The sequence below is a fragment of the Brachyhypopomus gauderio genome, chromosome 9 (assembly GCF_052324685.1).
Source record: "Brachyhypopomus gauderio isolate BG-103 chromosome 9, BGAUD_0.2, whole genome shotgun sequence".
Lineage (NCBI taxonomy): Eukaryota > Metazoa > Chordata > Actinopteri > Gymnotiformes > Hypopomidae > Brachyhypopomus > Brachyhypopomus gauderio.
In genome coordinates this window covers 17,009,752-17,023,482 of record NC_135219.1, presented here as the reverse complement: position 1 = coordinate 17,023,482, position 13,731 = coordinate 17,009,752, and the positions used below count along the sequence as shown (strand labels likewise).

At 50.7% G+C, this 13,731-nt stretch overlaps 1 protein-coding gene across 9 annotated transcripts in view; it reads left to right on the top strand.

Annotated features, from left to right (window-relative positions):
* Positions 1–13,731, top strand: part of gphnb (gephyrin b) — a 119,727-nt gene that overhangs the window by 26,571 nt on the left and 79,425 nt on the right. The gene's annotated exons all lie outside the window — the stretch shown is intronic.

The following is a 13,731-nucleotide window of genomic DNA, read 5'->3' as shown; positions in this document are numbered from 1 at the left end:
GCCTTCAACCTCAAGTAGCACAGTCCGTAAGACCTCCTCTGAGACTGCCTGTGCGCCCACTGTAGTATAGAGAGCAGTCTTCACCGAACGTATCTCCCTCTCCCATGCACCCCCAAAGTGAGGTGCAGCTGGGGGGTTGAAATGAAACGAAATCATCTGCTTGGATAGTTGTTGTTGCAAGACTGGAGACAACGTTGTGAATGCTTCTCTAAGCTCTCTCTCACCTCCCCGGAAATTGGTCCCTTGGTCTGAGAACAGCTCTGCAGGTCTGCCTCTTCGTGCGATGAATCTCCGAAGAGCCATCAGAAATGAGTCAGTATCAATAGAGGTCAGGATGTCTAGATGCACAGCTCTAGTAGTCAGGCATTTAAAGACAATCCCCCATCTCTTCTCAGCCCGCCGCCCCACTTTGACCCCTAGTGGCCCGAAACAGTCCATTCCAGTGGAATAGAAGGCGGGCTTGAACAGACGAAGGCGGGCTGCAGGGAGGTCAGCCATCTTAGGCACAGCAGGTATCGACTTCCACCGACGACAATCAGCACAGCTGCTCTGGAGACGGCGGATCGCCTCGCGTCCTCGCAGGATCCAGTAAGAGCGGCGGATCTCAGCGAGCACTCGTTCTGGACCTGGGTGTCGCAGACGTCGGTCAAAATCCTGGATCAGCAGCTTGGTTGTTGGATGTGCTGGCTCTAGGATGATTGGATGTAGGGTATTAAACTCTAGATGCTCCGATCTGCGAAGTCTCCCCCCCACGCGGATAAGCTCTACGCTTCCATCAAACTCGGGAGATAAAGCTATCAGTCGGCTGCTTTTGGGAATAGGTTTACCATCTCTCAGACGGTGGAATTCCTCTGGGAAGCTGCTCAGCTGGGCTCTGCTCAGGATAACTTGCTCCGCGTCGCGGTAATGTTCGGCCGTAGGTTGACTGCTCTTATCGCCCGATCCACATAACTCTCGTGCAGTGCTCTCTAGGAGCTCCCCCCAGGTATGGAACTCGCTGTGGTCTGCATCTGAAGAGTTCAACACGGCAGAGGCAGTGCCGCAGGTTGTAGATCGACGGACCTCCGTGAGGTCATCTCCCAGCGCGGTAGTATGCTGCTCTGGCCATTGATCTGGACTCTGTAGAAGGAAGGATGGCCCTTGACTCCACCTATTGGCCTCTGCAAGCTGCTGCAGCGTCCTTCCCCTTGTGATGTCGTCGGCGGGATTCCTGGCTGAATCTACATACCGCCAGGCATGAGGATCTGTCAGGTCTTGGATCTCGGCAACTCGAGTGCCCACAAAGACCTTGAAACGGCAAGATTCAGACTTGAGCCATGTCAATACTGTGGTGGAATCTGACCACAGGACTGTTCTGTCTATGTTCAGGGTAAGCTCCCTTTGCACAATCTGAGAGAGTTGTGCACCTGTAAGTGCGGCACAAAGTTCTAGTCTGGGTATAGAAAGCAGTCGTTTGGGTGCAACTCTTGACCGGCCCAACAAGAATGACAGATAGGTCTGGCCTTGACCGTCAACAGTCCGTAGGTAGGCTACTGAGCCATAGGCTTGTTCTGAAGCGTCACAGAACACATGCACTTCTCGCTGGACATCAGATAGATCTGCATCCTGACACACATGTATCTGACACATATGTATCTGACACACATGTATCTGACACACATGTATATGACACACATGTATCTGACACACATGTATCTGACACACATGTATCTGACACACATGTATCTGACACACATGTATCTGACACACATGTATCTGACACATGTATATGACACACATGTATATGACACATGTATCTGTCACACATGTATATGACACACATGTATATGACACACATGTATCTGACACACATGTATATGACACACATGTATCTGACACACATGTATATGACACGTATCTAACACACGTGTTGTAGTGAAGACTAAACTTGAGAGTTAGAGCTGGTCACTGGTCTACCCTCTTTTGCTATATTCAACCCCGGTGTGTCGGCCAGAACACCACTTGAGGCCAAAATGCATTCAACTCTTTATTCTTCAGTTCAAGGCAGGGATATGAATGTGAGGTGTGTGTTACAGGATGGCTGTGTATAGTGCAAATGTGTAGTTGTGTGTGTGGTTCTGAAAATACAAATACAGATATGAGATGTATAATCTCCATTTACAGATAACAAGCACAAATAGAATAAACAGTACAACTGGTGCCTTTGCACCCTCTGGTGGCGAATATATGCAATTGTCTTAATGACTTAATAACGCTGTACAACGAAATATGTAACTACTCATAACAGCGAAATAGTATGCTATGTAAATAGTTATAAGGTAACAAATATACAAACGTAAGGGTCGGACATAACACACACTGTAAAGAAACAAGTCATCGTAACTGAACTAACTTAATAATCACGTGCTAACCGCTAACAAGTTAGCTAAACCCGTGCGGTGAACTCAAAGCGCCGTGATCACACGAACGCAAACGTGATCATACGAACGCAAACGTGATCATATTACATTACAACTACTACTACATTACATCCTCCGCCATCCAGAACAACAATAAACTTACATTAAGTCATGTACGCACGAACGATGCACTATATACAATCAAAATCCCTCGACGAACATCGCACAACGGGCTCCCCACAAAGACCAACTGAAACGAACTCGTCAACTGCCAGAGTGATGACGTCACGTCCAGCCAGTTAAATGGTTACGCTCCTGTAGGGCCTTTTGTACAGCCGCCCCCAAATGTATAGAATACATTTGCTTAAAAAACAAAAGGGCTCTATGGCTGCACACTGGTTGGAGCTGCGGGACTCTTCTCATCTTCATCAGACGGGAGAGCTGGAAGGAGGACCAGCCTGGCGACAGGTCGTGTGTATACTCTATCCTTTACCTGCACATCAGCCGATCTAATTCGTCCATCTGGACTAGGGTGGACCTTGATGACCCGTCCAATTGGCCACAGAGCTCTGGGGAGCTGGGGGTCGACAATCATGACTACAGAGTCCTCTGTTAGATCCGCTAGTGTAGAACGCCACTTCTGGCGTGACTGAAGACCAGGTAAGTATGAGCGGATGAAGCTCGACCAAAAGTGGTCTGCTAGTACCTGGGAGTGCCTCCAATGGCGGCGGCTCAGGAGCTCATCCTTAGGGTAAACCACCTGCGGGAGAGATCCATCTGGCCGCCCCATCAGGAGGACATTGGGTGTGACTGGATCAGGGTCTCTCGCATCAGAGGAAACGTAGCCCAGTGGCTTGGAGTTGAGGATGCCTTCAACCTCAAGTAGCACAGTCCGTAAGACCTCCTCTGAGACTGCCTGTGCGCCCACTGTAGTATAGAGAGCAGTCTTCACCGAACGTATCTCCCTCTCCCATGCACCCCCAAAGTGAGGTGCAGCTGGGGGGTTGAAATGAAACGAAATCATCTGCTTGGATAGTTGTTGTTGCAAGACTGGAGACAACGTTGTGAATGCTTCTCTAAGCTCTCTCTCACCTCCCCGGAAATTGGTCCCTTGGTCTGAGAACAGCTCTGCAGGTCTGCCTCTTCGTGCGATGAATCTCCGAAGAGCCATCAGAAATGAGTCAGTATCAATAGAGGTCAGGATGTCTAGATGCACAGCTCTAGTAGTCAGGCATTTAAAGACAATCCCCCATCTCTTCTCAGCCCGCCGCCCCACTTTGACCCCTAGTGGCCCGAAACAGTCCATTCCAGTGGAATAGAAGGCGGGCTTGAACAGACGAAGGCGGGCTGCAGGGAGGTCAGCCATCTTAGGCACAGCAGGTATCGACTTCCACCGACGACAATCAGCACAGCTGCTCTGGAGACGGCGGATCGCCTCGCGTCCTCGCAGGATCCAGTAAGAGCGGCGGATCTCAGCGAGCACTCGTTCTGGACCTGGGTGTCGCAGACGTCGGTCAAAATCCTGGATCAGCAGCTTGGTTGTTGGATGTGCTGGCTCTAGGATGATTGGATGTAGGGTATTAAACTCTAGATGCTCCGATCTGCGAAGTCTCCCCCCCACGCGGATAAGCTCTACGCTTCCATCAAACTCGGGAGATAAAGCTATCAGTCGGCTGCTTTTGGGAATAGGTTTACCATCTCTCAGACGGTGGAATTCCTCTGGGAAGCTGCTCAGCTGGGCTCTGCTCAGGATAACTTGCTCCGCGTCGCGGTAATGTTCGGCCGTAGGTTGACTGCTCTTATCGCCCGATCCACATAACTCTCGTGCAGTGCTCTCTAGGAGCTCCCCCCAGGTATGGAACTCGCTGTGGTCTGCATCTGAAGAGTTCAACACGGCAGAGGCAGTGCCGCAGGTTGTAGATCGACGGACCTCCGTGAGGTCATCTCCCAGCGCGGTAGTATGCTGCTCTGGCCATTGATCTGGACTCTGTAGAAGGAAGGATGGCCCTTGACTCCACCTATTGGCCTCTGCAAGCTGCTGCAGCGTCCTTCCCCTTGTGATGTCGTCGGCGGGATTCCTGGCTGAATCTACATACCGCCAGGCATGAGGATCTGTCAGGTCTTGGATCTCGGCAACTCGAGTGCCCACAAAGACCTTGAAACGGCAAGATTCAGACTTGAGCCATGTCAATACTGTGGTGGAATCTGACCACAGGACTGTTCTGTCTATGTTCAGGGTAAGCTCCCTTTGCACAATCTGAGAGAGTTGTGCACCTGTAAGTGCGGCACAAAGTTCTAGTCTGGGTATAGAAAGCAGTCGTTTGGGTGCAACTCTTGACCGGCCCAACAAGAATGACAGATAGGTCTGGCCTTGACCGTCAACAGTCCGTAGGTAGGCTACTGAGCCATAGGCTTGTTCTGAAGCGTCACAGAACACATGCACTTCTCGCTGGACATCAGATAGATCTGCATCCTTAGGTAAGTACGGCCGTGGCAAGACAACCAGAGGTAAAAACTGCAACTCTTCCTCCCAGTCCCTCCACTGCTGAAGGAGGTCAGGGGGTAAATTCGGGTCATCCCAGCCTCTGTGCTTGTCCCACAGGTGCCGGACTAACATCTTGGCTCGGGTGGTGTAGGGTAAGATGAACCCCAAAGGATCGTACTGACTGGCGAGCACCTTGTAGATATTACGCATAGTCGGGACGCCATAATGAACCGGACGGTGCTTGTAACCAAGGAGATCTTCCTGAAAGTTCCAACTAAGACCCAGGGTGGACTCGGGACTGTCAACCTTCTCGAGACTAAGCCAGAGTTCAGCACTGTTTGATCGGGCCTCTTCAGGCAGGTGACTAATAGCCCCGGGCTCATTGCTGGCCCACTGGCGCAAGTCAAATCCAGCTGACAACAGTAACGGTCTCAACTGATCAATGAGATGTCTAGCCTCAGTCACGGTCGGGAAGCTCTGCAGACAATTATCGACATAGAAGCATCTCTTGACTGAGGATCTTACCTCGTCCCCGGGCAGGCTGTTATCTGTAACATGTCGCTGCAGGGCAAATGTGGTGCAGCAAGGGCTGCACGTTGTGCCAAAGGGCAGTACTTGCCACTCATATACTGCTACAGGCTCATTCTGGGCTAAGTCACGCCATATGAAGCGTAGCAAGGCGCGATCCTCAGGGAGTAGGCGGACTTGGTGAAACATACCTTTGATATCACCTGAGATGGCTGTGGCATGCTCGCGGAACCTCAGAAGGACCCCTAGCAAAGATGCTCCTAATGTTGGTCCAGGAAGTAAGTGTTCATTCAGGCTTTGCCCTTGGTACTGATAAGAACAGTTGAACACTAATCGGTTCTTGCCGTTATGACTGACCATGTGATGGGGAACATACCAGGCTTCCCCTTCCTCAGACAGCTGTTGAGTCTCGAGCTTCTTCACTGATCCTGCTTGAATCAGTTTTCCCATCTCTGCCTTGTAGGCACTGGCCCACTCAGGATCTCTAGACAATCTCCGTTCAACCCTCCTCAGGCATGGCATGACGGCGTCTTTAGTGGCCTGAAGGCAGGGCATGTTTGTATGACGGAGCAGCGGTGTGGCATAACGGAGGACACCATCCACATCCACACGTGAGGTTCGCATCTCAAGGAGGCTTACAGCCTCATGATCCTGTCTGGAGCGGGTGACCAGCTTATCACTTCTGAATGGCACCGTATCAACTTGCCATAATTTCTCCACATAGCCCATCAGCTCATTCACCTGAGTTGGTACCGATGTCACCAAGCACTGGTGTGGGCAAGCCGTCTGGTGTACCATACTAGCAGGCCCCTGTAACACCCAGCCCAACCTCGTACGAACTGCGGCAGGGCCTCCCGGAGGCCCCAACCGGACCGGCTCCATGGGAGTAATGAGATGTGGGTGGTCACTCCCGATGAGTAGAAGGGGTCTGACAGTCTTGAAGGGCTGTATTGGCAGACCAACCAAATGCTTGTATTTTCGCTGAAGTTGCTCCATGGGGTAGGTATGATCTGCTAGGTCGATGCGAGCTGCAGTGAATGCTCCTGTGATGCGATACTTCCGTTTCGGGTTGGCAGGAGAGGAGATCGAGAAAGACACTGATGCACCATGGAGAGTTTGCACATCCTGTCGTATGGTACGCAGTGATAGATCTTCTGGGGCGCCTTGCAGACTAAGCCTGTCTGTCGCAGCAGGCAGCAGCATTGTTCTCTCCGAGCCATCATCTAAGACAGCGAAAGTATCAAGTGTCTGGTTGCCGTGATGAATGAGAATGCGGACAACCTTTAGCAGGACTCTACTGCCTGCTGTGGGTCTATCGAGGTAGAGTACCTCAGTGGTTGAACTCTCGCTAGGTTTCTCCATTGCGGCAAGCTTGGCTGGTCCCTTCAATGACCTGGCGTTGACCTCATGAAGCACCTGTAGGTGTTTTCCCTGACACAGACCGCAAGCCTTCTTTAGGTTACACTGCGCTGCCTGATGCCGTCGTGCACATCTCCAGCATCTCCGGCTGGTCCTTATCCAGTCCGCTACTTGCGTTTTGGTAAGCTTAGATATCGCTGTACACTGACTGAGGTAATGCTCTGAACTGTCACAGAAGGGGCAATAGGGCTGGCTCTTCCCTTGCGAGAAAGCCTGCTTGGGTGGAGTGCTCTCCTTCTTCGTTGCTTCGCCAGCGCCATGCAGAACTGTGGCTGATCTCCTTCCCTGACGCGGCTCTAATCTAGGCCTCTGTCCTTCCCTGGTCCCCTTTGCAGGTAGCTGGCCATCAAAATCTTGGCACCAGGCCTCATAATTCAGCCATGCTGCAAGGTCAAGCAGGGTGTAGCTGGTCCCAGAGTGGTAGAACATGCGGCGGCGAAACTCTGCCCTCTGCTCGGTTGGTAGCTTACTAAGCAGTCGGGCCACATGTGAGCCACACTGTAACTCCACTTCTCCTTCTGGGCCTAGTGTTCGGAGCATGCCCACCAGTGACTGGATCTGAAGCGCAAACTTCTCAAAGGCAGCGGTGTCCCCACGTCTCACGTCTGGGGAGTCCATTACTGTAGCGATTCGCTTCAGTGCTACCTGATGGGGCTGGCCGAACTTGTCACTCAACGCTGCCATAGTGTCTGTGTAGGGCGTTGGGGAGTGCAAGTAGGCGTCTGCAATAAGCGTAGCCTCCTCCAGTTTCAGGTGATCTACCAGTACCTGATATTTGAATAGCTCAGTCCCATCAGCGGGCAAGAGGTTCTCCAATGCGATCTTCAGTCGAGCAAACTCACTAGGGTGTCGGTTTGTGAAGTTGGGTATGGTGGGACGAGGCCCTCTGTAAGATGTCTCCGCCACGGAGGAGCTGTGATGGAGGGACTGCGTGTGAAGAGGTGGCCGCGATCGGGCGGGAGCTGCAGGCTGTGGAACTGTCGACTGTCGTTCAAGACGTTGCGACCTCATCGGTAGAGTCCAGGAACTAGGAGGGGGTGCTGTGGTCCTGGTGCTTACTACCTGAGGCGAGTGAGTAGTTCCACGTGAATGGCGTCCTCCATCAGCGTTTGCGTTGCGAACTGGAGCTTGAGGAGATGTCTTCGCCTTAAGATGTATACTCTTGTCAGTTGCCTGAGCCTCCATCTTGAGGGCCTGAAGCTCTCTAATCATCTGGTCGAGGCGGTCCGTTAGCGGTTGGTCGCTAGATGGTTGCACTTCTTCTGAATTGTCTGGCCAGGAAGGCGGCGCAGGCCAGTCATCCTCCTCGATATCTGGTTCGCTCTTGCAGGATGGCCACATCTGTGCTGGGGTTGGGTCCTGTCTACTAACACAGGCGTCTTGTTTCAGTTGTGTGCTATGAAGAGGACTTTGGTCAGACTGGAAGTGACGAGCTGTATCTACAAGCTCCTTCATATCTGCTCTGATGGAGCGAAGTTCAGCTAGGTCAGATGAAATGCGCTGCTGTGATTGTCGGAGTAAGAGCCGTTCATGCTGAATCTCCTCCAGCTCTACTCTGATATCCTCTTCAGGCTGCCGAGAGAGAGAGTATGGATGTGGAGTAGAGTAATCTCGTGTCGCTCCCCTGTATACTTGATCTGAGCGTAGCTGAGATGCCCTCTGGTCTTCTGCTTCAAGCGTCAGACTGGTGCCAGGATAGCATGCATCTGCCTCTGTCCAATCCTCATCATATCCCACGGGCTGGTGGCGTGGTGAACCGTGAGTGTAGTTGAGGGTGGTCATCTTGGCCCTTCCCTCCTGATACGGATTCCGCCCGTCATCGTGTCCATGTCTGTGAGGATGATAACCGGCTAATGCTACCTCATAATCTTCATAGCGAGTTGGGAGCCGTAGACGCCGCTTGGGACGTACATCCTCTGCCTCGTGTTGTTGTACTGCATCCATCTTCAGGGGGTAAACACAGCTCTATCCGGCTCGAAGGACCATTAAATGTAGTGAAGACTAAACTTGAGAGTTAGAGCTGGTCACTGGTCTACCCTCTTTTGCTATATTCAACCCCGGTGTGTCGGCCAGAACACCACTTGAGGCCAAAATGCATTCAACTCTTTATTCTTCAGTTCAAGGCAGGGATATGAATGTGAGGTGTGTGTTACAGGATGGCTGTGTATAGTGCAAATGTGTAGTTGTGTGTGTGGTTCTGAAAATACAAATACAGATATGAGATGTATAATCTCCATTTACAGATAACAAGCACAAATAGAATAAACAGTACAACTGGTGCCTTTGCACCCTCTGGTGGCGAATATATGCAATTGTCTTAATGACTTAATAACGCTGTACAACGAAATATGTAACTACTCATAACAGCGAAATAGTATGCTATGTAAATAGTTATAAGGTAACAAATATACAAACGTAAGGGTCGGACATAACACACACTGTAAAGAAACAAGTCATCGTAACTGAACTAACTTAATAATCACGTGCTAACCGCTAACAAGTTAGCTAAACCCGTGCGGTGAACTCAAAGCGCCGTGATCACACGAACGCAAACGTGATCATACGAACGCAAACGTGATCATATTACATTACAACTACTACTACATTACATCCTCCGCCATCCAGAACAACAATAAACTTACATTAAGTCATGTACGCACGAACGATGCACTATATACAATCAAAATCCCTCGACGAACATCGCACAACGGGCTCCCCACAAAGACCAACTGAAACGAACTCGTCAACTGCCAGAGTGATGACATCACGTCCAGCCAGTTAAATGGTTACGCTCCTGTAGGGCCTTTTGTACAGCCGCCCCCAAATGTATAGAATACATTTGCTTAAAAAACAAAAGGGCTCTATGGCTGCACACTGGTTGGAGCTGCGGGACTCTTCTCATCTTCATCAGACGGGAGAGCTGGAAGGAGGACCAGCCTGGCGACAGGTCGTGTGTATACTCTATCCTTTACCTGCACATCAGCCGATCTAATTCGTCCATCTGGACTAGGGTGGACCTTGATGACCCGTCCAATTGGCCACAGAGCTCTGGGGAGCTGGGGGTCGACAATCATGACTACAGAGTCCTCTGTTAGATCCGCTAGTGTAGAACGCCACTTCTGGCGTGACTGAAGACCAGGTAAGTATGAGCGGATGAAGCTCGACCAAAAGTGGTCTGCTAGTACCTGGGAGTGCCTCCAATGGCGGCGGCTCAGGAGCTCATCCTTAGGGTAAACCACCTGCGGGAGAGATCCATCTGGCCGCCCCATCAGGAGGACATTGGGTGTGACTGGATCAGGGTCTCTCGCATCAGAGGAAACGTAGCCCAGTGGCTTGGAGTTGAGGATGCCTTCAACCTCAAGTAGCACAGTCCGTAAGACCTCCTCTGAGACTGCCTGTGCGCCCACTGTAGTATAGAGAGCAGTCTTCACCGAACGTATCTCCCTCTCCCATGCACCCCCAAAGTGAGGTGCAGCTGGGGGGTTGAAATGAAACGAAATCATCTGCTTGGATAGTTGTTGTTGCAAGACTGGAGACAACGTTGTGAATGCTTCTCTAAGCTCTCTCTCACCTCCCCGGAAATTGGTCCCTTGGTCTGAGAACAGCTCTGCAGGTCTGCCTCTTCGTGCGATGAATCTCCGAAGAGCCATCAGAAATGAGTCAGTATCAATAGAGGTCAGGATGTCTAGATGCACAGCTCTAGTAGTCAGGCATTTAAAGACAATCCCCCATCTCTTCTCAGCCCGCCGCCCCACTTTGACCCCTAGTGGCCCGAAACAGTCCATTCCAGTGGAATAGAAGGCGGGCTTGAACAGACGAAGGCGGGCTGCAGGGAGGTCAGCCATCTTAGGCACAGCAGGTATCGACTTCCACCGACGACAATCAGCACAGCTGCTCTGGAGACGGCGGATCGCCTCGCGTCCTCGCAGGATCCAGTAAGAGCGGCGGATCTCAGCGAGCACTCGTTCTGGACCTGGGTGTCGCAGACGTCGGTCAAAATCCTGGATCAGCAGCTTGGTTGTTGGATGTGCTGGCTCTAGGATGATTGGATGTAGGGTATTAAACTCTAGATGCTCCGATCTGCGAAGTCTCCCCCCCACGCGGATAAGCTCTACGCTTCCATCAAACTCGGGAGATAAAGCTATCAGTCGGCTGCTTTTGGGAATAGGTTTACCATCTCTCAGACGGTGGAATTCCTCTGGGAAGCTGCTCAGCTGGGCTCTGCTCAGGATAACTTGCTCCGCGTCGCGGTAATGTTCGGCCGTAGGTTGACTGCTCTTATCGCCCGATCCACATAACTCTCGTGCAGTGCTCTCTAGGAGCTCCCCCCAGGTATGGAACTCGCTGTGGTCTGCATCTGAAGAGTTCAACACGGCAGAGGCAGTGCCGCAGGTTGTAGATCGACGGACCTCCGTGAGGTCATCTCCCAGCGCGGTAGTATGCTGCTCTGGCCATTGATCTGGACTCTGTAGAAGGAAGGATGGCCCTTGACTCCACCTATTGGCCTCTGCAAGCTGCTGCAGCGTCCTTCCCCTTGTGATGTCGTCGGCGGGATTCCTGGCTGAATCTACATACCGCCAGGCATGAGGATCTGTCAGGTCTTGGATCTCGGCAACTCGAGTGCCCACAAAGACCTTGAAACGGCAAGATTCAGACTTGAGCCATGTCAATACTGTGGTGGAATCTGACCACAGGACTGTTCTGTCTATGTTCAGGGTAAGCTCCCTTTGCACAATCTGAGAGAGTTGTGCACCTGTAAGTGCGGCACAAAGTTCTAGTCTGGGTATAGAAAGCAGTCGTTTGGGTGCAACTCTTGACCGGCCCAACAAGAATGACAGATAGGTCTGGCCTTGACCGTCAACAGTCCGTAGGTAGGCTACTGAGCCATAGGCTTGTTCTGAAGCGTCACAGAACACATGCACTTCTCGCTGGACATCAGATAGATCTGCATCCTGACACACATGTATCTGACACATATGTATCTGACACACATGTATCTGACACACATGTATATGACACACATGTATCTGACACACATGTATCTGACACACATGTATCTGACACACATGTATCTGACACACATGTATCTGACACACATGTATCTGACACATGTATATGACACACATGTATATGACACATGTATCTGTCACACATGTATATGACACACATGTATATGACACACATGTATCTGACACACATGTATATGACACACATGTATCTGACACACATGTATATGACACGTATCTAACACACGTGTTGTAGTGAAGACTAAACTTGAGAGTTAGAGCTGGTCACTGGTCTACCCTCTTTTGCTATATTCAACCCCGGTGTGTCGGCCAGAACACCACTTGAGGCCAAAATGCATTCAACTCTTTATTCTTCAGTTCAAGGCAGGGATATGAATGTGAGGTGTGTGTTACAGGATGGCTGTGTATAGTGCAAATGTGTAGTTGTGTGTGTGGTTCTGAAAATACAAATACAGATATGAGATGTATAATCTCCATTTACAGATAACAAGCACAAATAGAATAAACAGTACAACTGGTGCCTTTGCACCCTCTGGTGGCGAATATATGCAATTGTCTTAATGACTTAATAACGCTGTACAACGAAATATGTAACTACTCATAACAGCGAAATAGTATGCTATGTAAATAGTTATAAGGTAACAAATATACAAACGTAAGGGTCGGACATAACACACACTGTAAAGAAACAAGTCATCGTAACTGAACTAACTTAATAATCACGTGCTAACCGCTAACAAGTTAGCTAAACCCGTGCGGTGAACTCAAAGCGCCGTGATCACACGAACGCAAACGTGATCATACGAACGCAAACGTGATCATATTACATTACAACTACTACTACATTACATCCTCCGCCATCCAGAACAACAATAAACTTACATTAAGTCATGTACGCACGAACGATGCACTATATACAATCAAAATCCCTCGACGAACATCGCACAACGGGCTCCCCACAAAGACCAACTGAAACGAACTCGTCAACTGCCAGAGTGATGACGTCACGTCCAGCCAGTTAAATGGTTACGCTCCTGTAGGGCCTTTTGTACAGCCGCCCCCAAATGTATAGAATACATTTGCTTAAAAAACAAAAGGGCTCTATGGCTGCACACTGGTTGGAGCTGCGGGACTCTTCTCATCTTCATCAGACGGGAGAGCTGGAAGGAGGACCAGCCTGGCGACAGGTCGTGTGTATACTCTATCCTTTACCTGCACATCAGCCGATCTAATTCGTCCATCTGGACTAGGGTGGACCTTGATGACCCGTCCAATTGGCCACAGAGCTCTGGGGAGCTGGGGGTCGACAATCATGACTACAGAGTCCTCTGTTAGATCCGCTAGTGTAGAACGCCACTTCTGGCGTGACTGAAGACCAGGTAAGTATGAGCGGATGAAGCTCGACCAAAAGTGGTCTGCTAGTACCTGGGAGTGCCTCCAATGGCGGCGGCTCAGGAGCTCATCCTTAGGGTAAACCACCTGCGGGAGAGATCCATCTGGCCGCCCCATCAGGAGGACATTGGGTGTGACTGGATCAGGGTCTCTCGCATCAGAGGAAACGTAGCCCAGTGGCTTGGAGTTGAGGATGCCTTCAACCTCAAGTAGCACAGTCCGTAAGACCTCCTCTGAGACTGCCTGTGCGCCCACTGTAGTATAGAGAGCAGTCTTCACCGAACGTATCTCCCTCTCCCATGCACCCCCAAAGTGAGGTGCAGCTGGGGGGTTGAAATGAAACGAAATCATCTGCTTGGATAGTTGTTGTTGCAAGACTGGAGACAACGTTGTGAATGCTTCTCTAAGCTCTCTCTCACCTCCCCGGAAATTGGTCCCTTGGTCTGAGAACAGCTCTGCAGGTCTGCCTCTTCGTGCGATG